At 37.8% G+C, this 27694-nt stretch overlaps 2 long non-coding RNA genes across 7 annotated transcripts in view; both read right to left on the bottom strand.

Annotated features, from left to right (window-relative positions):
• Positions 1-27694, bottom strand: part of LOC105470892 (uncharacterized) — a 313903-nt gene that overhangs the window by 220895 nt on the left and 65314 nt on the right. The window lies entirely within an intron of this gene.
• On the bottom strand, positions 27-27674 carry LOC139361834 (uncharacterized). Its single transcript, XR_011619546.1, has 2 exons — positions 27175-27674; positions 27-25439 (listed from the first exon to the last, which is right to left on the bottom strand). It is a non-coding gene; the product is annotated as an uncharacterized lncRNA (long non-coding RNA).

Here is a 27694-nt window from a genome sequence, read left to right as displayed (position 1 = left end):
TCCTTTGAATGTATTTTATTTGTAGACTTGACCTTGGAGTGACACAAATATATTGTATAACTTTAAAATATAATTTAAACAAAATAACTATTTCTATAAATTGGAAACAACAAAGTAAATAAACCTACTCTGTATCTATTGATGACATAAATGCATAGAGAGAAACTTACAAGAAATTTTAAAACACATAAATTTGAATGTGTATCTCTAAAGAGGATATAATCTAACAACAAAAGTAATTGTAAAAAATGTTTCAGGCTGACTCTGGGCCCACTGCCTGTGAGTTAGCCCTGCTCTGCAAGGAGCAGGGGGAAAAATGTTTCTAACTGCTCCCAGTAATCATATTGGTGATGGTATTGTGATTCTAATAGTGCTTTGTATGTAATGTGAGATGAAGCAAATGAGCAATTATGTGACGTCTAATGCTATCATCTCTTGTGCCCTTGAGAAGTAAAATTTTCTTCAGGGAGAAAGGAGATATAGATGTAAGTTTGAGAAGTTAAGCAAAATATCAGTAGTACTAAATCTTAACTGGAATTATTGCAATGAATTCACGAGATATTTTATTTTTTGAAGAACCATCTTTTTTGAAGAACCATCTTTTTTGAAGATCCACTAAAAAAGCCTACAAACAATGATCAAACCAGTAACAATAACCATCTCTATTTCCCAGATGTTACTTTGATATCCAGGGTAGGAAATACAAACATAAGCCTGGTATAGCTTGTCATCCTAGATAACAAGGGAGATAGCAAAACTGACTAAGATTGTTTCAGGTGACTTACATGCCAGTGTCAATAGACCCCCATTGACCACAAACGGGGCAATCTGAACATCAGTAAGGATAATAACTGCAATGGATTAAAATATATAAAATGTGCATAAATTCATGCATTCAGAGTACTATGAAAAAGGAAAATAGTTTTTTACCATCAGAGAATGCTAGGGACTGCATTCATTATTTTGAAAATGGGTCAAGGGAAAGATTCAAGGATTTATTTTGCCTTTGCTAAATAAACTGTATCACTAGGTAACCAAGAAAAAGAAGAAAGTTCCACTTTATGCAACTTTCCAGCTAATAGTTGAAGAAGAAATGATAGAATATTACCATTCTGCAACTGCAGGTGAATTAACTGATAATCAGCATTGCTGACATCACAGAATGAAAGAAACAGAATTATGTGTCTCCTGATAGAATGCAACTCCACCTATGACGTAGTCTTGCCCCAAGGAGAAAGGAGAGGAGGAAGAGGGATCCAAATATGATAAAGGGTCTAGATCCAACTGCCAATTTATACAAATACAGAGGACAAAATAATATGTTAAACTATGTCACAGGAATTTGACCAGCAAAATCCAGGCTATGCAAAACTGTATAGAAAAAGCAACTTGCTTTCTTCAACAAATAAATGGCAAGAACACAAAAAGAGAAATAGTGAATAAAGCTATAAAGTTAAAAAGTTAAAAAAGACTTGAAAGACATATAAATCAACACACTGTGTAGACTGAGACTTATGACATTTATGAGACAATTGGATATTGGTACTGTGGCTGGATATATAATGACATTAGATAATTATTATTAATGTGTTTGGTCTGATAATGATATTGTGGTAATGTTTAAGACACAAAATGCACCTAGCACTGAGATCTTGGTTTCTAAATATTTACCACTGAAAGGAATCAGAAATCCTTGGAGAAATGTCGAAAACCAGGACTAGGCAGGAAGGGCATCTCATCCTAGAGAATAACAAAGTGTTCAGAAGGAGAGAGATCTATCAACATGACACAAGAGCCAGTTTGATGGGACATCTATTGGCCAAACTGCAAAATTTGAGCATCGCAATGAAAAATGGTAAGAATTGATGACATATTCAGTAAAAAGGAATCTAGAGTCCATAAAAATACACAAACCAATAAACAAAGAAAGAAACAAACCAAAGGAGGAAGAAAGAAAACTTCTATATGGTAGGATGCCAGGCAATAAATGGATAAGAAATAGAAGAATTGGAAAACTGTTTTGCAATCCTGATACAAATAATTGACTCAAGCAAGAATCATCACTTAACCAATTTACCAATGGAAAAATTTTATTAGGATAAAGATATTAGTAACTTTTCAAAGTAATTATCCATATATTACCTATTAATTACAAAGGGGAAAAGAGAGGACCTTTACAGTGGAGAAATCTGACAGATAGCTGCCATTACCAAGTGACCAAAGCCAACATCACCAATAATGGGATAAACTGATATTAGTTGTATCCTGAGGTGATGCCTTCAGAAGTGCAAGACATCACTTATCTGCTATTCTTGCTAAAATTACCTAATTATAGCAAATCACGAGGTAACAATCAGACCAGTACAAATTGAAATACATTCTACAATACACAAGTCCCTACTTTTTAAAACATCAATGCCATGGAATACTATGCAGCCATAAAAAAGGATGAGTTCATGTCCTTTGCAGGGACATGGATGAAACTGGAAACCATCATTCTCAGTAAACTATCACAAGGATAGAAAACCAAACACTGCATGTTCTCACTCATAGGTGGGAATTGAACAACGAGAATACTTGGACACAGGGCGGGGAACGTCACACACCAGGGCCTGTCGGGGGTAGGGGGCTGGGAGAGGGATAGCATTAGGAGAAATACCTAATATAAATGACGAGTTGATGGGTGCTGCAAACCAACATGGCACATGTATACCTATGTATCAAACCTACATGTTGTGCACTACCCTAGTACTTAAAGTATAATTAAAAAAGATGTTAATGCCACGAACGGAGAGCAAGAGAGGAACTTCCAAATTAAAGGCAATTAAAGAGACACGACTATTGAATGCATGTGAGATTCTGAATTGAAACCTGGCTTGGGAGAACAAAAGTTGCTATAAAGTACAGTGTTAAGTCAGTACAATTTGAATACAAACTGTGTACCATATATTTATATTGCATCAATGTGAAATTTTCTGATTTTGGTAATGACGCAGTCTATGTTCTTTAAAAATACATGTTGACTTATTTAGGCATGGTTGGATGGAGGGCAGGAAGGTGAACAAATATGACAAAATATTAACAATAGTTGGATGAGTAAGGTGGAAGGTTATATGAGAGTTTTTAATAATATAATTCTTACAGGTTTTCTGTAGCCCTAACGTTCCTTTGAATTAAGAAATTTTTTAATTAAAAAACTAAGCACAGATCAGAGAAACAGAGGAAAATGTGTGTGTAATGAAAAGATCCTGAATCTTGAGAGTGGCAATGGTCTCGCTGGAGCATATGTCAAACATACATATGTCAAAATTCACCCAATTTACATTTTGAGAGGGTTCAATTTATTGTACAGTAATCATACCTCAATAAGTTATTTTAAAAAGTGTGCAAATCTAGAATAGTAAAACAATTTCTTTCTGAACGCGGCTATGAGGAAAGAACATTGTTGACTTCATATTAACTTATGGATAATTTTCATTTTAAAATGCTTTCTCAAGAATTAGACTACAAGTAAATTGAAAATGCCACATCATGAGCCCATTCCATCTATATTATTGTGGTCAGTTCATCACAAATATAAATTATAAAAAATTATCTTGCAGTTTTTTCTCTATCTGAAGATAAACTAATTTATTAGCAAGACCTTTGAAAAAATAAGTCAAAATAGAACATATTATAAATGGTTTAACTTAAATACCAAGAAGTAACTTTCTAAAGTACTAAGTATCAAAAAATAATAGCAATAATTCAGCCTGTATTACAGTCAAGCAGTGCTTTCCAAGCCTGTCAGCACGGGATGAGTGGAGCAGTGAAGCTCTGTATGTGTAGACTCCTGTAGGAACACAGAATGCTAAGGACAGTGATCACGAAAAAATCAAATTTAGGAAATTTAGAGAACAAACAAAATGCCTAATAATAGGGGACTAGGGGAATAAATCTGATAAATATACATAATAAAATAGTACACAAGCATCATATATGATATAGGGATGTGTGTAATTATATCAAGGGGAAAATATAATGTACTGTATAGAGTACAAGCTTATTTTAAATAATACATAAGAAAAATACCTAGAATAGTTAATGGCTACAAAAATACACTTAGATAACAGGAATAAGTTACAGTGTTTAGTAGCATAATAGGGTGACTACAATTATCAACAATTTATTGCATATTTCAAAATATGGAATGTTCAGCTGGGGGCAGTGTTGTAGTGAGGTGGTCTACACGGAGGAAGTGACCGGAAGAGAAGATTTGGAGTGCTCTCAACACAAAGAGATGATAAATGTTTGTGGTGATGGGCATCCCATTTACCCTGATTTGATCATTAGACATTGTATGCATGCATAAAAATATCACATGTATTCCAGAAATTCGTACAACTATTATATATGAATTAAAAATGCCTAGAATGTTTTGTGACAAAATAAAAACAACAATGCTCTCTAGGTAATAGGAATATGGGTTACTATCAGATTCTTCTTTTTGTTTATTTGTATATTCTGATTTGTCCATAGTGATAATGTGTTACTTACATAATCAAAATAGCAATAAAGGAGTTTAAATTGTCTTAATATAAACTACATTACCAAAAAGAGTGATTTAAAAAGTATCTGTTAGAGACACACACTGGAATTTTTTTTTTTCCAAGAGCTTTTGTTTATTTATTTATTTATTTTTTATTATTATACTTTAAGTTCTAGGGTATATGTGCACAACGTGCAGGTTTGTTACATATGTATACGTGTGCCATGTTGGTGCGCTGCACCCCTTAACTCGTCATTTACATTAGGTATATCTCCTAATGCTATCCCTTCCCGCCGCTTTCCCATAATAGGACCCCGTGTGTGATGATCCCCTTCCTGACACACTGGAATATTAATAAGGAAAATAGTCTGATGGCTGGAGTTGATTTAAAATAGCATGGAAGAGAGATTGAGGTTGCAGTGAGCCAGGATTATGCCACTGCACTCCAGCCAGCATGACAGAGCAATGCCCTGTTTCAAATAATAATGATAATAATAATAACAAATAACGTGGAAGGGGAAGAGGTGAAATCGGGGCATAGAGAAAATAAAACTGGTCATGAGACGATAGTTGTTGAAACTGGATAGTGGGTACATGATGAATGCTTATTATACTCTTCTGTTTTCTTTTGTATATGTTTAATATTCTCCATAATGAAAGGTTTTAAAAGTAAGCTGACTGAATACAGAATTCTCTTAAAGCAATCAATATTTACAACATCAAAACCAAGCAAATTCCGAGCTGTCAATACTTGGGGACATTTCTGCACAGGAGCCCATTTCCATTTTTTTTTTTTTTTCTTTTGAGATGGAATCTTGCTCTGTCACCCAGCCTGGAGTGCAGTGGTATGATCTCGGCTCACTGCAACCTCCACCTCCCAGGTTCAAGCAATTCTCCTGCCTCAGCCTCCCAGACAGCTGGGACTACAGGCACACCCTGCTAATTTTTTTTATTTTTTATTTTTAGTAAAGACAGGGTTTCTCCGTGTTAGCCAGGATGGTCTTCATCTCCTTACCTCGTGATCTGCCCACCTTGGCCTCCCAAAGTGCTAGGATTACAAGCATGAGTCACCACGCCCAGCCAGGAGCCCATTTCTAGGAAGAGCCTCCATGGAATGCTAGCAGTGAACAGCAGCTCCTCTGAACTGCCTGAGCATCACCATTGCATTGTCTTCTTGGGCTGTATTCACCATTACCCGAGGGTGGCCAGATAATCCATCTGCCACAGCATCTTCGAGATTTGAGCAATTTCCTCTGTGAAGGCTTCCTCACTACAACACTGCCCGCAGCTGAAAGTAACCATTCCTCCCACCAAGCTCTTACGGCACCATAGTTTATAAAAGATACTTGACTTCTTGTCCCAACTATAAGCACTTCACATTTGTTACTCACCTGTGTATCCCTAGGACAGAACCTTTATGGTCACTAAATAAACATTCGCAGAATGAGTCTCTTTCTCAAATCCACACTTTTGCTTGATCTTTTTAAGCCCCTGAGAAACTGTCACTTCAGAATTACCTTGGCCCGCAGTGAAGGAATGGGTACTCATGTTGTTTAACAAACATCCGGTGTAGGGGAACAATATGATTCTTTTATCTCATTTACAAGTAGTAGAGCCCAAGAAATTTATCAAACATCTTAGAATAGAAAATGTGAGATCTAATTATAAACAGAAAGAAAAATGAAGAACTACATTAAGCTATACCATCTCAAACTTCCTAACACAATTTAAATATGCTAATAAAACTAAAAGCAATTCTTCAGAATAAGACTCCCTCCTTGAGCATGTACTTTTCTTCTCTGCTACTTGACCTTTATTCTTACTGTGTTCCTTCCCCTGGTGGGGTTATGACATTCTGTTCAACGTCAGTGAACTTGAAGGTTCACTCAAGTGTCACCTTTGTTTTCCTAGCCAAAAACAATCTTCCTTTTTTTTTTTAATTAAAAAGTTTGAGAGAGTCTCGCTCTCACCCAGATGGGAGTAAGTGATTTGATCACTGCCCTCTGCAGCCTCAAACTCCAGATCTCAAGAGATCCCCTGTCCTCAGCCTGCCAAGTAGCTGGGATTACCAATGCAGGCTGCTGTGCCTGGCTATTTATTTTTATTTTCATTTTTTTGTAGAGACAGTGTCACACTATGTTGCCCAGGCTGGTCTTGAACTCCTGATCTCAAGTGATCTTCCTACTTTGGCCTTCCACAATGCTGGGATTCCAGGTGTGAGCCACAGAGCTTTGCCTTCCCTTCGTAAGGATCCATATCACTTTCTCATGTTATCACTTCTTATCTTGTGTTGTAATTATTTGTGTGAAGTCCCCTATCCTAAAATAGCTTGAAGTCTCTCTGAAGGCAGATAAAACATGAGTTCAGCTAAAGATCTCATCACATGCATACCTTGTCTTGCACTAGCAGATGCTCAGCAAACAAATGAATAAAAGGATCAATAAATAAGCTTGATGAATTAAATTTTTTATCAGATTGCCTGTTGGTTTTGTCATTGCATAGGCACTCCCCAGGCTGTTTAAATTTCCTTTATTTACCAAAATACTTGCTACTGTTTGTGAGAATGGTGGAAATAAGACAATTTTCCCCAACAGAACATTAAAATTCAAGCAGAGGTAAAAAGGCTCCTTTGGGAAAGGACAATCTACGAAGTCTAATGTGTAGTGACAACACTGAAAGAGAAACCCTTCTTGGATTCTGTATGTCAAACAATTCCACAACTTGTTCAAGTTTAATTGTGGGAATTTTGAAGTCATTGTGACTATTTTGCTTCTGTTGGGTGACTGGAAAGACAGTATCTGCTACCTGGGAAGGATTAATTGTGTTCTTCTATTTTCAACTCTACTTTTTAAAAAGGCATGACTGCATTTTTCTCTTCTCTTTTCTCCCCATTGTCTCCCCTATTCTTCGTCACTCTTTTTCTATCTCCCCCTCTCTAGTTCCTTCCCTGATTCCTTCTCTTCAGTCTTTCATTTTCTTCCTCTGTATCTCCTTCTTGCCTCTCCCCTCACACCCTTTCCTTCTTTTCCTTCCCCTACACCTTCTCCCTCTTATGTGATTTATGTTAAAATGTACGACATCAAAGAGTTGCCTACATGAGTCTGAACACCGGGTTTAGATCCACCTAAGGTAGCTGGCATAGATACCTGAGAGGTGGGGAGGAGAGAAGCAGCTCTAGGAAATGCTTTCATTCAGAAGGTGTGGCACAGAAATCATAGCGGCAAGCAACAAGAGGCATCCAAGCAAAAACTGGCATCCAAGGGACTTAACATGAGCTCTTGGGCTGCCCCAAGGTTGCCTGAGACATTACAATGGAAGGCTAACCTGAATGCAAAGCATGACTAGAGATCTGGAAGGAACTGGATTCAAGAAGGAATCTGTAAGTGAGTAGCAGAACCTAAGCCATCTTTCTAGGGCTTATTATAAACGTAGAGGCAGGTTGAAGATTAACAAGAGCAAGCAGTGCTTTGAGCCTCGCAGGCCTGCTTCCTAGAAAAATTATTCTGGCAGAGCCTCTTACTGGTTATAAGGGAATAGGGCCCAAGAAGAGAAAGTTTCCCAAGAGGTAAAGGGCTTAGTTACAGGAAGAAAGGAAAAGTCTGATTCCCAAAACTGAAACAGTCCATGGGCAGAGCAAGATGAACCTGAGCTACTGACTTAAGCTTCCTTAAAATAACCCCAAACGAAACATGGTTGGTTCTAGAAACTAGAGTCAAGGTTAGCTTCCAAATAAGGGTCCACTAGCTCTGGGTTTTTTCATCACCAACTGGAAATAGATGCAGCAGTCTTAGTGGTCATGACTCTAACATCAGACCAGCCTGGGTTCAAGTATTAAGTACAGCTCTTACAAGATGAGAGACCTTGGGAAAGTAACATGACCTCTCTCTGCCTCAGTTTTCTCGTCTATAAAGTGAGGGGAAACAGTACCAATGTCATGGGGCTATCATGAGAATTAAATGAATCCTTATTAATAGAAGGTTTAGAATAGTGGACGGGCGTGGTGGCTCACACCTGTAATCCCAGCATTTTGGGAGGCTGAAGTGGGCAGATCAAGAGGTTAGGAGTTTGAGACCAGTCTGACCATGGTGAAACCCCGTCTCTACTAAAAATACAAAAATTAGCCACACGTGGTGGCATGCGCCTGTAATCCTAGCTACTCAGGAGGCTGAGGCAGGAGAATCGCTTGAACCTGAGAGGCAGAGGTTGCAGTGAGCCGAGATCTTGCCACTACACTCCAGCCTGGGTGACAAAGCAAGACTCAAAAAAAGAGCAAGCTAACTTTTCTCCAGAGTCATGTATTTTCAACAAAACGGGTTTAAAGTTTTTCTGTTTTCCCAAATCAAGTGTATTTCAACTAAATAAAATCATTCATTTTTCAGGGGAACTGATTCACTTTTCATTTACTGAATTTTAAAAACTGAGCATGGGGGTTGCTCTGCTGTGTGGCAAACATGCCATCATTGTTGTAATTGCCTTCACTTGAAAACTCAGCCACATATTTATCTCCAAGGGGAGACGCCCCAAAGCACCAGAAAGTCATATAGTCATATAGCATCATGGTTAAGAGGGCAGACTTAGGAATCAGACATAACTGGGCTTAAATGTCAACTTTATCTCCTTTTTTAAACCTTGGTAAAGCTGCCTATCCTTTCTTTCTAAGCTTCAGTTTTCTCATTTGTAAGTAAGTGAGGATAGTAATACCCATGCTATAGAGTTATTGTGAGGATTAGACATGATTTTGCATGCAAAGGGCTTAGCAAAGTACCTACTTAGGGAAATGTTTAATGCATTTCAGTCAAAAAGCATATATCATAATCCAGTTGAATCTATCTTTCAAATGTCTCCTAACTTTGTCCCTTCTGCTCCATCCTTCCAATACTATTGTATATCTCTGTCAGGGGTGTATGTGTGTATCTTCCTTACAAGACAATAAGCTCCTTGTGTGTATATACAGTTTGGTTTATTTTTACTTCCCATTCCATTTTATCTTGAATGCTGCTGGGTTTATAACAGCATTCAACAAATGTTGATTGGAAAAGACCCTCTGCAGAACCTGATTTTCCCCTCTGTTCCTTGATTGCAGAACTTGGTACAATTGGTAGAAGTATTAAGACTGAAAACTTCAAGATTCTTGAGTGCTGCAATAATGCCTTGTGGTCATTTGAGGCATAGAAAACAGCTTGGTAACTTAGGGTCAATTTAAACCATCCACACAAGAACCTCAAGCTAATATTGAGCCTGTTGTCTGGGAATCTAAATGCCCTTTCTATAGAAAAATCTGACTAGCTTCTGCATTGGAGACTGAATGGCATGCTTCTTAGATAATAGACAACAATAGTTGTCTGTGGGAGACAGAAGAGGGTAAGGGTTTGGGAGCTGGAAAGAAACTGATGAAGCCACAAAAGAAAGCTCTGAACTTCACATTTATTAATGTATTTCTTGGTGTCATTACTTATCAGAATTATTTATATTTTTAAACACAGTACCAATCAAGACTGGCAGTTAATGGACAACTGACACAAAGCACCAGATTATGGCTCCGTTATATCTCATTGATCTTGCTATTTGATCTGTTTTTTTCCAGTGTTGCAAGTAATTTGGCAACATTGTTATTGACAATGTAAACTGATCAAACTTCTATGATAGACATCTTGGGAAGGGAAGAAAATGATAGGGCATTGTGGTCCAAACTGATACTATTCAAAAAAAGCTAACAGTTTTTAGTGACCAGGAATGTACAGTCTATGAAACAAGCCATTACTGCCTATGAGGCAGGATTTGTTACAGCACTATATGCAGAAATAAAGGAGGCATCTTGTATAGATGGCTTTATTCATGAAAACATAAAAGAATGTTCTGTTAAAAATCAATGTACTTTTTAGATTTCCAGTGCTCAAAATTCTACTATTATGGTCAATCCTTACAGTCTTTCTTACCAGAAACTAACCAACTAATCAACAACTTGGTAGGGTTTTAAAAAACAAAATGGGCCGGGCGCGGTGCCTCACGCCTGTAATCCCAGCACTTTGGGAGGCTGAGGCAGGCGAATCACAAGGTCAGGAGATCGAGACCATGGTGAAACCCCGTCTCTACTGAAAATACAAAAAAAAAAAAAAAAAAAAAAAATTAGCTGGGCGTGGTGGTGGGCGCCTGTATTCCCAGCTACTCAGGAGGCTGAGGCAGGAGAATGGTGTGAACCCAGGAGGTGGAGCTTGCAGTGAGCGGAGATCGTGCCATTGCACTCCAGCCTGGGCGACAGAGCGAGACTCCATCTCGAAAACAAAGCAAAACAAAACAACAACAAAAAAATGAAGTCCTTTGTTACTTGGGAAAGAACAGAATGGAGGAGGTATGAGAAAGGGGTTACAGATGTTAGAAGATGGTGAAAGATGGGTTGATTTCAGTTTAGGGTCAACAGCCTCCGGTCAGTGAATGGGAGATGAAGACGGGAAGTCAAGTTTCTTAATTCAGCCATCACCAAAGCTGACTGATGGATCCTGCCTATTGTCCCTGCTACTGCCTTCATGTGCGTTTTCGTCCTTTACTTCTAAGAACACTGTAAAATATTTTCCATTTTGCTCTTCTCCAGTATTCTACACTTCTGCTTCCTCTACTTCATCTTCAGCTATTCTTTTAATGTTCAGTCTCATCATGCCAATTTTCTGCTTTAAAATCTTTCGTGGGACCTCATTTTACCCCAAAATTAATTCTCCATTCTTTAAACTGGCCTGTCCTCTCCCTGAAGCCTCATCCTTCAAGTGCTCTCTCCACCACCATCTATGTATAAAAGAATGCCATGTTCTTCCAAAGTTCTGTGTCTTGGCTAATGCTCCTCTCTCCATTAGAAATTTTCTACCTTGTCTTTTCTGCTAGATGGTCTCCCAGGCATCCTTCATGGCTCAGGTTAGAGTCGACCTTTCAGTAATGCTTTGTTGGACTCACCCAGAATGAATCACTCCTGACCCTGTGATTCGGTAGAACCTAGTGCATACTCTATGACTCTCTCATGGAATGAATGATGATTGCCTGGCTCTTCGTTAATATTACCTTGTGAGGGCAGTGACTGTGTGTTGTGGGGGCAATGTTATGCTTTTTGGGAGGTCTTTTTATTTCTCTTCTGGGCACAAAGGAAGGCCATATTTTCCAATTGCAATATGTCTAGTTGTGGCCTTGAAGCAAACTTTGGCAAAAGTGATATATACCATTTCCAACTGGCTGCTAACAGATAATGTATAATCTCTATGGTTTTTCTCTTGCCAACCACTCAGCGTTTTTGAGGACTCCAATAAGCTATTGGATAGAAGGATCTTGAGTCTGAGTCACCGCCTGTAGGAAAGCTACTCTACTAGCACATCAGCACAAGATTTCTCAAGAGAAAAATGAACTTTCACTGTCTTAGACACTAGGGTTGGGGATATTGTTATAGCAATTAGCTTTACTTACTCTAATACGGTATCTCATTCCCCTTTATGATGCTTTTTTCCTCATTGTGATTTCCAGTCATCCACTCCTCCTTGTCTACCCGTGTCTGTTCTGACTTTACTTTTCTCCTATATAGATCCTTTGGTCAATCATTTAATGACATTATTGCCATCACCCTAGAATCTTTTTCTGATGTTTTATTTTATTAGCACAAGTTGTTTTTTATAACAGTAATAGCAGTAGTCATTGTTGCAACCCATTAGGAGCACGTAATACTTTGCAGATTATATATCTTTGCATTTATTGTCTAAGTTTGATTTTGGCCTCTCATGGTTTCCCTCTTACCTCAAAGTGCTTCCTGCCTGCTATCTCCACTCCTGAATCCAAGCTGATACCACTAGAGAAGTCACAGAGATCTGACTTTTGGCTCCAATACAATTTAAGGGTATTTCTTCATTGTCATTGAGCAAACATCTTAGTCATCTCTTGTACTCCTTGTTTACATCTTCACAACTTTTTTAATCAAAATTTTTCTGCTCCCCTTAGAACTCCACCCCTGTTTCCAAGGTTAAACCCTCCCCTGTATACCTGATATGAGAAATGCAGAATACAGGATTACTATACTGTTGTGTACAGTAGTCATCAATTGTACCAAGCTTGTATGAGGCAGGCACATAGCAGTTGAAAAAGCAAAAGGCCAAGCTATATGGATTTTTTGTGATCATTCTTCCCAAAGGCTTTTCTTCATATTTCTAGTCCAACAAGATATTCTGGATGAAAAATATTTTCTGGAGTCAAATAAGTGTGGGAACTACTTCATATAATATTACCTCATTATTAATCTGCTTCCTTAACTGTAAACATCTTATGACCATTGGTTGTGACCAGCAAAGGATGTGTTTTGTTAGTTTTAAGATGAGGTCATTTTTTAAAATGGTGCCACCATGGCTGTCCTAGGTTCCTACTTCCCTAAGAGAATGACAATTTTAACTCCATGCCTCTCCATCACTCCATTTTGGAAGCATGTAACTTGTTTTCTAGTCCATAGGTCCATAGATGTACAGGAATTTTACCCAAAGAGGGGTCATATCCAAAGTCTCACCTATACCTGACTTAGATGGCATTTGGGACCACTTGAATTGATGACATATGAGATTTCTGCACCTGGGTTGAGGCTGGAATGGGTTAAGCCTTTTAGGACTGTTGGATGAAGTGAATTCTTAGTCTTTCTGCAAATGGCTTTGTATCACCAAGAATTCCTTCAATAGAGGAAGCTATGTCACTTTACTATCTCAGCATTTCCCATGAAATAAAATACTTGTGAATATTTCATGGAAGATTTCAGTCTAATTCTGCTTTCATCTGTGTCAAGTTATCTTTCTCTGGAGATAAGCAAACAATATTTTCTCCTTTGCTGATGTCAAACCAGGTCTAAGATACACAGGAAGATTGCAAGAACAGTAACTTACCCCAAGGGGGAGGAAAAGGGTATTTACCAAACTTGTATGCCTCTTTTTCATTTAATACTGAGCCCAAGAAAAATGTTAGTATTCTTTCTTTTACACATGAGGCACCACATAGAGCTAGTAAGAATACAATTCAGGATTCCAAAATCCATGATCTTCTCATGTCTTAACTCAGCTGGCATTGAGCTGGGAGTACAGAGATGGGTGCATGTTACCATGAGAGTGTTTAGACTTCTTCTAACTTAATGGTGGATGGTTCGTAATTTCATTATTTAAGAATTGACAGTCTCCAGAACCATAAATGTCACCTTAATAATAACTATTGGAGCCTATTAAGTCTAGAAATTTATCGTAGTTACCACAAAAATGGGATGCAGAAGAATATGATTGTTACTCAATGGCAATATGAAAATCAATAACACATTACCTCTGTCAGGCATATCCCCAGACTGCGCCACCTTTGTGAAGGAGAGACTGATGAGTTACCTCTTGGGTATAAGTCAGAACCTACATAGATTTACTGAAAGTATAACAAGTTATATACACCTATGGATGCTGGGCCAGGTGGCAAATGATGATAATTTCTGGATCTTTTTGCCTTCAAGGATATCTTTTATTATTCTCACATGGGCTCTTACTTTGCTACCAAGCTATTAGTTAAGTACTAATTAAGTTCCCCGCTTTTATTTATCAGTAGCATGTAGAACTACCAATCAGAACTTGGGCTCAGCATCTACCTAGTCAGTATAATTGCATTGATTTGATACAACTCCAATCAAAACCAAAGAAACTTTTCATACTTCAGATGGCTTTTGCCTCCATATTACAGGTAAATACATAGCTCCTTTGGGCTTATTTAACATGTATAAAATTGTTTGGGGTTATGGTGAAAGTGGATTGAAGGATATTTTTAAAAACTTTTTCTTCATATATTTTGCATAGTCTCACTGGTGTGATTATCTTAAATTATTTGTGTAATCAGAAGAATTAATAAAGTAGAAAATAATTTTAAAACGCAATTGCCTGAGAACCTGTATTACTGCTTTCATGGTCTTATCAAGTTCTAAAAGGTAGGAAACTAACCTAGACATCTTTGTAAGAATACTTCTGGCTCAAAATTTTCAAGAAAAATCTTATGGCCTTCTGTTTTGTTTTGTTTACAGGGAGAAATAGTTGCTGTCTTTCCAGTAGGATTTCCATTAGCTGTAGTAACAATTCTGCAGGGCTTTTTAATACTCCTGGTAATGAGGCGTCCTGGGTCCCTGCATTCGGTTCATTCAATATCTTGCTGGGAAGACAAAGTCATAAAAAAAATTGGAAAAAAAAAGAAAAAAAAGAAAAGCCTCCTCATTCTCACATCACAAATCACAGCCAGAAGCAAAAAAGGGAAAAATAAAAACCCTAAATACTCCATATCCTGCTACCTAAGCATTTAAATAATTAGTTTCCTGAAGTTTGGCCACCAGACTTGTAAACAGCTACAAAGGTTTTAGTGTTTATTTTACAGTATATACCCAAATTCAATGCCCACAGCTTATAGGCTGGCCAATAATTGAGTCTCTTTTATTTATTTACTTCTATTGGAGGAGGAGGTACTAGGGAAAAAGAAAATAGAGAAAATAACTTTCCCATTATTCTTCCACTAAGTCCTCCTTAATGTTCTCCAAAATGAAAGGCAAAGTGGCTGGAAGTGGGTGTCTTTACACCAGTCCTATCCTTGCAAAATTCCCACGTAAGATGCTACTTTTCATTGCTTCTTTTAATGATCATATTATTTTTATTTTATTAGTTTGGCTTCTTTCTAACTTTCACTAATGCATGAGTTAACATATGACTCACACTTTATAGTTATTTCTTTTCATCTTTGAAAATGCAGAGATGCTTTTGAAAAATTCCATCTATACACGTATTTAGACCACTTTGCATTGAAGGACATATTTTATTGCCTGGTACAGAAAGCACGAGTAAATTGAGAGCACTTTTGCATTTCCTACAAATCTAGAGGACAGTGAATGGAGAAATTTTGTTCTCTGCTTAAAGTACTCTCAGGGAGAAAGTAAGGTGCCTAGGGTGGTGCATTTGGGCATTTGGGTCACGATTTGTTTTAGTAAGAGCAGTATGATAAAACAAACCATTCCCTAAAGATATGGTATTGAGGCCAGGGACAGTGGCTCATGTCTGTAATCCCAGCAGTTTGGGAGGCTGAGGCAAGAAGATCACTTGAGGCCAGGAGTTCAAGACCAGCCTGTGTGACATGGGAAGACCCTAAACCATAAAAACCCTAGAAGAAAACCTAGGCAATACCATTCAGGACATAGGCATGGGCAAGGACTTCATGTCTAAAACACCAAAAGCAATGGCAACAAAAGCCAGAATTGACAAATGGGATCTAATTAAACTAAAGAGCTTCTGCACAGCAAAAGAAACTACCATCAGAGTGAACAGGCAACCTACAGAATGGGAGAAAATTTTTGCAATCTACTTATCTGACAAAGGGCTAATATCCAGAACCTATAAAGAACTCAATCAAATTTACAAGAAAAAAAAACCCATAATAAAGTGGGCAAAGGATATGAACAGACACTTCTCAAAAGAAGACATTCATACAGCCAACAGACACATGAAAAAATACTCATCATCACTCGCCATCAGAGAAATGCAAATCAAAACCACAATGAGATACCATCTCACACCAGTTAGAATGGCGATCATTAAAAAGTCAGGAAACAACAGGTGCTGGAGAGGATGTGGAGAAATAGGAACACTTTTGCACAGTTGGTGGGACTGTAAACTAGTTCAACCATTGTGGAAAACAGTGTGGCGATTCCTCAAGGATCTAGAACTAGAAATACCATTTGACCCAGCCATCCCATTACTGGGGATATACCCAAAGGATTATAAGTCATGCTGCTATAAAGACACATGCACACATATGTTTATTGCGGCACTATTCACAATAGCAAAGACTTGGAATCAACCCAAATGTCCATCAGTGACAGACTGGATTAAGAAAATGTGGCACATATACACCATGGAATACTATGCAGCCATAAAAAAGGATGAGTTTGTGTCCTTTGTAGGGACATGGATGCAGCTGGAAACCATCATTCTCAGCAAACTATTGCAAGAACAGAAAACCAAATACTGCATGTTCTCACTCATAGGTGGGAATTGAACAACGAGATCACTTGGACTCGGGAAGGGGAACATCATACACCGGGACCTATTGTAGGGAGGGGGCGGGGGGAGGGATAGCATTAGGAGATATACCTAATGTAAATGACGAGTTAATGGGTGCAGCACACCAACATGGCACATGTATACATATGTAACAAACCTGCACATTGTGCACATGTACCCCAGAACTTAAAGTATAATAAAAAAATAAAATAAAATAAATTTTAAAAATAATAAAACAATTTAAAAGATATGATATTAAGAACAACTGAAAACCTATATACATTCAGCATAGAAAAGTTGGAAAGAAATTTAATTTGAGCTTTTTAAAGCACATATTTTGTTTCAAACATTATGCTAAGTGCTAAGAATAAATAGAAAAATACACATCCCCATAAATTCACAGTTTAGCAGCTTATTAAGAAAGATTTACATATAAATAAATGTATCCTTAAAGAAATAAGAATTTCAGTTACATATAAGGTAAAGTAACACTCCTCTCTCTGCCCCTCTCACTGAAGTTAACTGAGAATACTGGGCAATATGCACGCAGCATTGATCTGAGGACTCTGGAAAACAAATGCTAGCAGGCAGTGTGGTGAACTGCAAGTACCACTGAACTGACAGTATCTTTAAATCCTCAAACCCAGAAGTAGACATCAGGTGCAGACAGAAAGAGCTCTTAGAGAGGCCCTCTCTTTCTGGTTGAAGGAGCAGGAAATCAGGCCCTTAAAGAACAAAGAGAGTGTCAAGATTCCCTTGAATTTTGTAGTTTTGTTGTTTGTTTTGTTTATTTTTTTTTCCATCCTCTCTTTTCTCAGCCCCAAGGCAAACCCATTGTAGCAGCAGTGGCAGTAATAGCAGAGCCAATGGCAGACGTGGTGGCAACACTTGTAGAACAGATGCCCAAACTCTGAGCCAAGACCACAGGGGAAATCCTCATTGCTTTTCTTTCCCCTTTCTCAGTTCTCTTACCATTTGAACTGGCTGGCAGAACAAATAACAAAATATAAACAGCAGAGTAGACAATTCAAATCAGTTTTCTTGGCAGAAGATGAGAAAGGAAAATCTTCGAAGTTAGGAAGTTCAGGAAAATTATTCCACTGAGGAAGCTGTGGAAATCAATCCCAAAATATTATTTATAAACTCCCAGGCTTACCCTCAACCTTCACATGCATATATTTGAACATAAACAATATAGCAAAAGCTTTGAGAAATCATCTATAAAGTAGACCACTGTGCAGGTCTAATACTGGTTACTGGGTGGCACACAAGCAGGAAGATTCAAAAACTAAATTGGCATTTGAGCCAGCTGGAACTTGCGATCTAAATTCATCTTAATCAATTGTTTCCTTTAAAAAATTAGCATCAATAGGCCGGGCGCAGTGGCTCAAGCCTGTAGTCCCAGCACTTTGGGAGGCCGAGGCGGGTGGATCACGAGGTCAGGAGATCGAGACTATCCTGGCTAACATGGTGAAACCCCGTCTCTACTAAAAATACAAAAAACTAGCCGGGCGTGGTGGCGGGCGCCTGTAGTTCCAGCTACTTGGGAGGCTGAGGCAGGAGAATGGCGTGAACCCGGGAGGCGGAGCTTGCAGTGAGCCAAGATCACGCCACTGCACTCCAGCCTGGGAGACACAGCGAGACTCCGTCTCAAAAAAAAAAAAAAAAAAATTAGCATCAATAATTTCCATGACTTAAAACCAAGTGCCTCGCAACATAATATTCAATATGTCCAGGAATTACAGCCTGAAATTACTCAATATATGAAGGCCCAGGAAAATTTCAATGATTTGCAAGGGAAAGGACATTCAACAGATGCTAACCTGAGATAACACAAATGCTAGAATGATCAGACAAGCTGTTTTAACCATGCTCCAAAAAGTGAGCATGATCACTATTAAAATAAATGGAAAGATTAAAAGCTGCATGAGGGGAAATAAAACATATTAGGACAATCCAAATGGAAATTTTAGGACAAAAAAAATACAATAACCAAAATAAAAAATACACTGAATGTACTCAATGGTTGAATGGAGACAAGGGAAAAAAGGTCATTAAATTTGAAGACGGAATAATAAAAATTATTCAATCTAAAAACAGTAAATACAAAATTTTTAAAAATGAGCAGAGACTTTAGGACTGTTGACAGTACCAAAAGATCTAATAATGATATCATCAAGGTTTCAGAAGGAGAAGAAAGACTATGAGGCACATGAAAGTTTTGAAGAAATAATGGTTAAAATTTTTCCAATATTGGAAAAATATATAAATTCAATAAGATTCAAGTCCATTGAATCCCAATAGGATAAATTCAAATAAATATGTCTGCCTAGATACAGGATAATAAAGTTGCTGAAAAATAAAGACAAATACAATAACCTGAAAGCCGCCAGAGGTAAAAACAACACAAAACAATTGGCAGGCCAGTGATCTGAATTGGAGTAGATTTCTCATCAGAAATAATGGAAGACATAATTCAATAAAACATTTTCAAATGCTGAAATAAAAGAGCTGTCAACCAGAATTCTATGTCCATGAACATGCCCACGAGAAATAAAATGAAAAGTAAGATATTCTCAGAAGAAAAAAAAGATGTATGAAGATCTATCACCAACAGACTTGCTCTGCAAGAAGTTCTTCGGGTAAAAGAGAAATAATACCAGAGGGAAACTTGGAACTTTCTGAATAAAGAGCAACAGAAATGATAAATGACTGGGTAAATATGATACAATATTTTTCTCTTCTTAAGTTATTTAAAATGATAATTGAAAGCAAATAAAATTACATCAACTGGTGAGGTTTGCAATGTATGTTGATGTAATCTAGATGACAATTGCAACGTAAAATGGGGAAGCTAAAAAGAGCTTATGTGGTGGTTACATTTCTATATCTTCCATTTGAAGTAGTAAAATATTAATTCCAAGTATACTGTGAAAATATGTGTGAATGTTTAATTTGCATGTGCCTATCTATATCTATATTTATATCTATGTCTCAGTCCTTAGAGAAACCACCAGAAAATATATACAAAGATATGTGGTCAAAATGCAAGAGCTAGATTTAAATGGAATGCTAAAAAATAGGAAGCACCAAAATAGAAAGCAAAGGGAAAACAGAGGAGTGAAAAATAGAGAAAAAACAAGAAACAATTAAGAAATTGGTAGATCAAATCCAACAGATGTTAAGGGGAAAATTAGAGAAACTTTTTAGAAAGAAACTTGTAGGCCCAAATTCAACAATATCAACAATTTTGTTAAATATAAGTGGACTAAAAATACCAGTTGAAAGACAGATTGTCAGAATGGATTTTAAAATGCAGAAAATAAATGCTCTGTATGAGAAACCTACTTAAAATATAATGATGTTTATAGGTTAAAAGTAAAAATATGGAAAAATATACCATGTAAACACTAATCAAAAGAAAACCTCAGTGGCTATGTTAATATTTGACAAAAAAGACGTTAGAATAAAGAATTAGGTTCAAAAGGGACGTTCCATAATGATTAAAAGATCAATTCACCAAGAAAACATAACAATCTTAAATGTATATGCACCTAACATCAGAATCTCAAAATACATATAGCAAAACTGATAAAGGTGAAAGAACAAATAGGCAAATCCACAATTATAGTTGGAGGCTTCACCACATCTTTCTCTGTAATCAGTGGAACAAGTCAACAAAAAAACAGAAAAGATGGAGAACAATTGAACACACATGGAACACTCCACCCCAAAACAGCAAACTAGACTTTCTTTTCAAGTGCACCTGAAACATTCACCAAGATAAACCATATTCAAGGTCATATAAATCAAAGACGCAAGGGTTTCATTTGTCCCTGCTTGATCAACAGTACCTAGAACAGTATCTGGAACATAATAGGTTTCAGTAAATATTTGATGAATCAGTGAGTTAAGACTTAAAGGAATTTTTAAAATGAAAATAGAGCATTAAATGTAAAATATTAAAAGTTTGTAGCACAACAAATAAAATGACTATCTGGGTAAAAGTAAAGAGGAGGTAATATATTACTGATTTTTTTTCCCTTTGTTGGAGAAGTAACAAATGTTAATTGTAAAAATATGGAAAATAAAGGAAAATAAAGATGAATATTATAATTATCCATAAACTACATATGCCTCTCAGGTCTTTTGTTTTGCATGTAACTATAAAATATATGTTTTGTTTATTTTATTATAATATCAAGATTATTCTGTAAGTACAGATTTTTGTATTTTACTTTTTTAACATTATAATGTGAACATTTTCCTATATCATTAAATACTCTAAAATTATTATTTGTAATTAATAACATAAAACTTTTAAAATATTTTGTGTATTTAATCGTTTTCCTATCAATAAAGTATTTTTGGTATTTTCTAACTCTTGCTCATAAGTATTGCTGTGATACAGTGCTGTGATACCCTTTTAAGTAATGGTGACAGTACATTGTTCATAAATTATATCATTGTTCATAAATTATAATATACATCTTTGTTTATTTTTCTATTATGATTTTTTAGTAATATAGTTTTTGGATCAAAGGAGATGGTTAATCTTTGGACACTTGATATGCGTTGTCAACTTGTCCTCCAGAAAGCATTTAATTATCTCTAGTAGCATATGAGAGTACTTGAGTATTACTATTTTTCAAAATTGTCATCAATATGAAAACTAAAATTGGATATCCAAGGTTTTATTGGGAGTTTTAAAGTTTTGTATAATGTTAATTTTTTCAAATATTTTTCAACAGTTTGAACCTTTTTTATAGATTGTTATTTACATTTACCTGTTTACTGATTGATTTTCTTACTTATTTTTACAAGGGTATGCTCTAAACCAATAATAACAGAATGCCAAGACTCAACTATTCTCCAGTGCATATTGTTTTAACCAGCTCAATATTTCCTCTCCATCTACAGCTCTTTCTCTGCAGGATGTACACTTCCAAAGATATCATCAGCTATCACCAACTTCCATCTCCACCTCTGTAGTCCTTGCACTCCCCAGTACGCACCTATGCTATGCACTTAAACTTCATACCCAGTTTTGTTGCTTTCTCAAAGTTTCTGTCTTTAAATTCAGTGAAGAAAGATTCTTGGAAAGTAGTGTGTGTGTGTGTGTGCGTGCGTGCCCGTGTATGACATAGGAGGCTCTGTTTGCTTCATAACATAGAACCCATATATTTTTATACAACGGTGATAATACATTATGTTTATTCAGCATTTTTATTCAGGAAGAGTATCCCTCGTGAGGACATAACCTGACTATGCAGACAAAAAATATCCTAGAAGGATATCACCTCAGTTTTTAGTGTTTTGTGTTTACCTTTTTCTGTGCATGTTATGTAATGAAAGTTTTGTAATGAAAAAGTAATGATGCTTTAACTAGGGGTGCTACAGATTTTATATTAGAATTCCAGGAGTTGGATTTATGTAAGTTGTTGTTTTCTTTTTTCTTTTCTTACTTTTTTGGTGTGTGGGGAGAATACCTTTCTCTCTTTCTCTCTCTCTCTCTCTTTCCTTACTTATTTTCTTTCTCTCTCCTTCTTTCTCTCTCTCTCCTTCTCTCTCTCTCCCTTCCTTCCCCTTCCCTGTCTTCTTTTCTTTCATTCTTTCTGTCTCTTTCTTTTTACAGTTGAGTTTTGAAGCATGAATAAGAGCGTTTCACATTAACACAGAGAAAATCAGTTCAAACAGTGACATCCACATTTTCAAAGGCATAGAGGCATAATGTCTGATGAACTTGGGAAAATATGGTCAGTTTATTATAATCAGAATGTAAAGTGCAAGGTGGGCACCTCCCTAAACAGTGCTGAATGGGAACTGTTCATCTGCACTGTTATTACTTTATCAAATTGGGCACACATCTAGGACATTTTTCTCATCTGGGTGCTCCTTCAAGTGGAGTCCTTTAGCCTTTGGTGTATGAGTCTTCATCTATGAGGTGTCTGGGCACCTCCCCTAACACGCTAAGATACAAGTGCTGTCTCCAAGACACCCATTACATGCTCATCCGTATGGCCCCAGCTCTTTGATTCACATCAACTTTTCCTTTGTTTCTCCAACTTCTTTCCCGCCTCCTTTCTAATTTATTATTCAATTTTGATCTATCTCATAGTTTCCCACTAACCTCCTTTTTTCTATAGCCTGCCTCATTTATATTTTGTAGTGCCTATATAATATTCTGCGGAATCAATGTTTCACGGTTTATAGACTAATGTCTCTGGGTGGACTTCTGATACAAATGGCAACATCCTCTCTGTCCTATCCTCAGTGCCGGCTCATGAGTTGTTCTCCACTGGGCAGCCCTGTTGGAAGGAACCCTGGACTCGAAGCACTGCAAGCCCAGTTGCAGACCAGGACAGAGCCTGCCTCCCAAATCACTTCAGTCTTCCTTTTGCCTCTTTTCCTACTGACACTGCCAGACCAGTTACTGAATTGTCGTTCCTATATCCATCTTCCACCAGTCCTCTTGCCTAATCTATCCTACAGAGTTCTCTTCCTAAAACCCAGCTATTATGATGCCATCTTTTAATTTCTGCACCCCACAAAGTTCTCCTTAATACTAGAACACAAAATAAACACAGACGAAGAAGTCTGAGGCTCTCCACTCTCTGGCTTCAGTCTTTCTAGCGTTGTTTTCTATGATATGTACTACAAACCCTTCAATCCACTTACTACTTGTTATGGTGCTTCTAAATACTTCAGGCACTTTTATGTCTCAATGCTTTTGCTCAAGCTGTTCTGTGTACCTGAAGGACTTTACCTGGCCCCTTACCTTTACCCGTCAAAATCTTATTTCTTAGTCAAAGTCTAGCTCAAATGATGTTTCCATGAAACCTTCCCAGAATGTATTCCTTCTCTCTACTGAAGTCCACATGCACACAGGCATTTTTTGTTATCAGACTTTCAGAATTTGTAAATTGATAACATGTACTGAAAATCTGCTTTATAGGAGGAAAGCTGTCGTGTCTTGAATACTACTCTATTTTATTGGTTCACAAACTCATTTCATAAGGTGTTGGCAGAACACAGAGATGAATGAGACAGTTTCATTCTTTCAACTGGGAAACTGGACAGGTGCATTGCACAGTCTCAGAATCGTGGTAAATGTCTCAAATATGTTCAGACGTCTAAGGAAGCACACAGAAGTGTCTCTGGCTATCTAGAGAGGAGAGGAACATCTGGCCAAGGAAAGGAAGGTTCCACAGCATGGACAATGCCTGGGCCATCCTGTAGGATGGTGTGGCAAAGGAAACAAGATGTATGTGTAGAGCCCCTGTATTTGGTTACAAATACAAATAGCAGAGAAAAAATGACTTTTATTATGTTGACCAAAAAAGTCACATAATCAGTAATTTTAGAAAGGAGAACTTTGTTTCTAAACGAGGACTGCATCCTGCAGGCATGAAGTGAAACCTCCTGCAAATCAAAAATCTGTGCTTCAAGGAGGAGGAATTAAAGGTAGGAATATATGCTAAACAGGGTGGCAGAGTATACATATTCATCAGTATATAGGAGGGGTTTATTAATATTCATGAAGGAGACATGCATGCACATTAGGTTTACATGTATGAAACATATAACCCATATTCACTTTGGGGTGGAGACTTTACGTTTAAATACATCATAATTAGCTTCTATACGTAAAAGGTAAAGCATGATGCATAGGGCTGCTTTCTGCACATCTTAAGAAAATCCAAATCTGCAGCCAGCTGTCATCTATCAACAAGGAGAAGTTTGTACACCAGGATGGAAGTCATGTCAGAGCCAAAAAACAGGAAAAGGGCACTGGGTGGTTGGATGAAGTGAGTGAAGGATTCTTCCAGTCTTTCGTTCTCCCCAGCTTGCTTTTGAGAAAATCTATTAATGATTAGTAATGGGAAGTGAGGGGTGGGGCATGGCAGCAAATAGAATGTGACCAGCCTCTCATCTTGTTATGCCAAGATCTTAAAATTTGTAGAGTCTATTTTAGCCAAAGGAGGATCCATTAGTCTGTTGGAGAGGCTTAGGGCTTTCATTTCAGTCCTCAATTATGCGCAACAGAATTTTCAAAGGCAAGGATGAACTAGGTCTCAGAAGTAAACCAGAGCCAAGGTGCTAAAGGCTACAAGGAATTTCTTCACATTGACTTCACCTTCTCTGTCACTGCAGACTTACTCTGTCTGCTTTCTGGGACACAGTAAAACACAGTCTCCTAGAGCTCTCAGGCTGACACTTCCCTGGTCAAGTGTTGTTTTAGTTATCTATTGCTACATAACAAATTACTCCAACACTTGGTGGCTTAAAACAACAAGAATGTATTATTCAAAGTTTCTGTGGGCCAACCTTCTCTGAGTATCTCTAGCTCAAGGTTTGCAAAGAGGTTGCAGTCAAGTTGTTGTCCACAACTTTGGTCTCTTCTGAAGGTTCAACTGGGGAGCGGGTTGGGCAAAGGATGAAAAGGACCTACTTCCAGGTTAACTCACGTTACTGTTGGTAGGCTTCAGATGATTTAATTCCAAACCCAGTCATGTGATTGTTGGCAAGCTTCAGTTCCTTGTGGGCTGTAGGACTGAAACCTCAGTGCCTTCCTAAGCCTCACAGGCCTCTTTATATTATTGCTTATAACATGGTAACTTACTTCCCTCCACATGACTGATCTGAGAATGAGAGAGACATTTAGTGTTGTAAAAGAATACCTGAGGCTGAGTAATTTATAAAGAAGAGGTTTATTTGGATCACAGGCTGTACAAGACGCATGGCTCCAGCATCTACTTCTGGTAAGGGCTTCAGGCTCCTTTCACTCACGGTAGAAGGCAAAGGGGAAACAGCATGTGTAAAGATCACATGGCAAGAGGAGGCTGGAAAGAAAGTGGAGAGGTGCCAGGCTCATTTAAACAACCAACTCTCGGGAACGAATAGAATGATAACTCACTCATTACTGTGAGGATGGTACCAAGCCTCTCATGAGTGATCTGCCCCCATGACCCAAACATCTCCCATGAGGACCCAACTTCAACATTTCAGCATGAGGTTTGTGGGAACAAATGTACAAACTGTAACAGACAGAGAGCCCAAGATAGGGCCCCCATAGGAGGAGCCACATTATTTTTGTAATCTAATCTAGGAAGTTACATGGCATAACTTTAGCCACGTGATATCCACTAAATCCAGCTCACATTGAAACGGAGGGGATTACATAAAGATGTAATATCAGGAGGTGGGATTATTAAGGGTCATCTTGGAGGCTATCATGAGAATTAAATGAGACAGAAACTGGAATTTCTTAGGCCCTGGGAAGGGTTCTGATTGGCTCTGCTGGGGTTCAGTGCCTACCCCTGAAGCAATTGACCGTGTCCAGGGGTCAGAGTCACATCTTAAAAAGTACCTGCTGAGACCTCAACTCTGAACAGAGTGGGAATTTTTCAGGGAAAAGGAGCTGAGCTGCTCATTCAGGTTATTGGGGCTTCTTATTGGCCCCCTACATACTGTACACACATATGCACATGCATAAACACACATACATGCCCACAGACATACATACACATTTATACTTCCTGCTGACCAGGTCAAAGAATATATTTTAACATGTAAATAAATACTTACACACACATTTATACCCCTGACCACCGTGCCTTTTATCTGTTGTACATATTAGGATTCTGAACATACTGTTGTTTGAATTAAGCTTTAAAAACTTTGAAAACTTAGGATATGAACAGACATTTCTCAAAAGAAGACATTCATACAGCCAACAGACACATGAAAAAATACTCATCATCATTCGCCATCAGAGAAATGCAAATCAAAACCACAATGAGATACCATCTCACACCAGTTAGAATGGCGATCATTAAAAAGTCAGGAAACAACAGGTGCTGGAGAGGATGTGGAGAAATAGGAACACTTTTACACTGTTGGTGGGATTGTAAACTAGTTCAACCATTATGGAAAACAGTATGGCAATTCCTCAAGGATCTAGAACTAGATGTACCATATGACCCAGCCATCCCATTACTGGAGATATACCCAAAGGATTATAAATCATGCTGCTATAAAGACACATGCACACGTATCTTTATTGCAGCACTATTCACAATAGCAAAGACTTGGAATCAACCCAAATGTCCATCAGTGACAGACTGGATTAAGAAAATGTGGCACATATACACCATGGAATACTATGCAGCCATAAAAAAGGATGAGTTTGTGTCCTTTGTAGGGACATGGATGCAGCTGGAAACCATCATTCTTGGCAAACTATCACAAGAACAGAAAACCAAACACCGCATGTTCTCACTCATAGGTGGGAACTGAACAATGAGATCACTTGGACTCGGGAAGGGGAACATCACACACCGGGGCCTATCATGGGGAGGGGGGAGGGGGGAGGGATTGCATTGGGAGTTATACCTGATGTAAATGACGAGTTGATGGGTGCTGACGAGTTGATGGGTGCAGCACAGCAACACGGCACAAGTATACATATGTAACAAACCTGCACGTTATGCACATGTACCCTAGAACTTAAAGTATAATAATAATAAAAAATAAAAAATAAAAAAATAAACAAATAAAAAAACTTTGAAAACTTACATTTGAAAGGACTGAGGTCCAGAAAGAGGCCAGACTTTCCCAGAATCACAGAGCAAGTTAGTGACAGGCATGGAAGAAGTTATAGGTTGGCAGAAGTCTAGTGTTTTATAATGGTGGCTCCAGATGATGGCTGAGACCTCAGGAGTGGTTTTTGAGGAGGAGCTGTGATTGGGGTTTACAGGGAAGAACGAGGAGAGAGAAGTGCTGGAAGAATGAACACATTGGCCAGGCGTGGTGGCTCATGCCTGTAATCCCAGCACTTTGGGTGGTTGAGGCAGGCAGATCACTTGTGGTCAGGAGTTCAAGACCAGCCTGGCCAACATGGCGAAACCCCATCTCTACTAAAAGAACCCCAAAATTAGCTGGGCATGGGGGCACAAACCTGTAATTCCAGCTACTCTGGAGGCTGAGGCAGGAGAATCACTTGAACCCAGTAGGCGGAGGTTGCAGTGAGTCAAGATCACACCATTTCACTCCAGCCTAGGCAATGAAAGTGAAACTCCATCTAAAAAAAAAAAAA

This window comes from Macaca nemestrina, chromosome 2, assembly GCF_043159975.1.
Source record: "Macaca nemestrina isolate mMacNem1 chromosome 2, mMacNem.hap1, whole genome shotgun sequence".
Lineage (NCBI taxonomy): Eukaryota > Metazoa > Chordata > Mammalia > Primates > Cercopithecidae > Macaca > Macaca nemestrina.
This window is presented reverse-complemented; position numbering and strand designations above follow the sequence as displayed.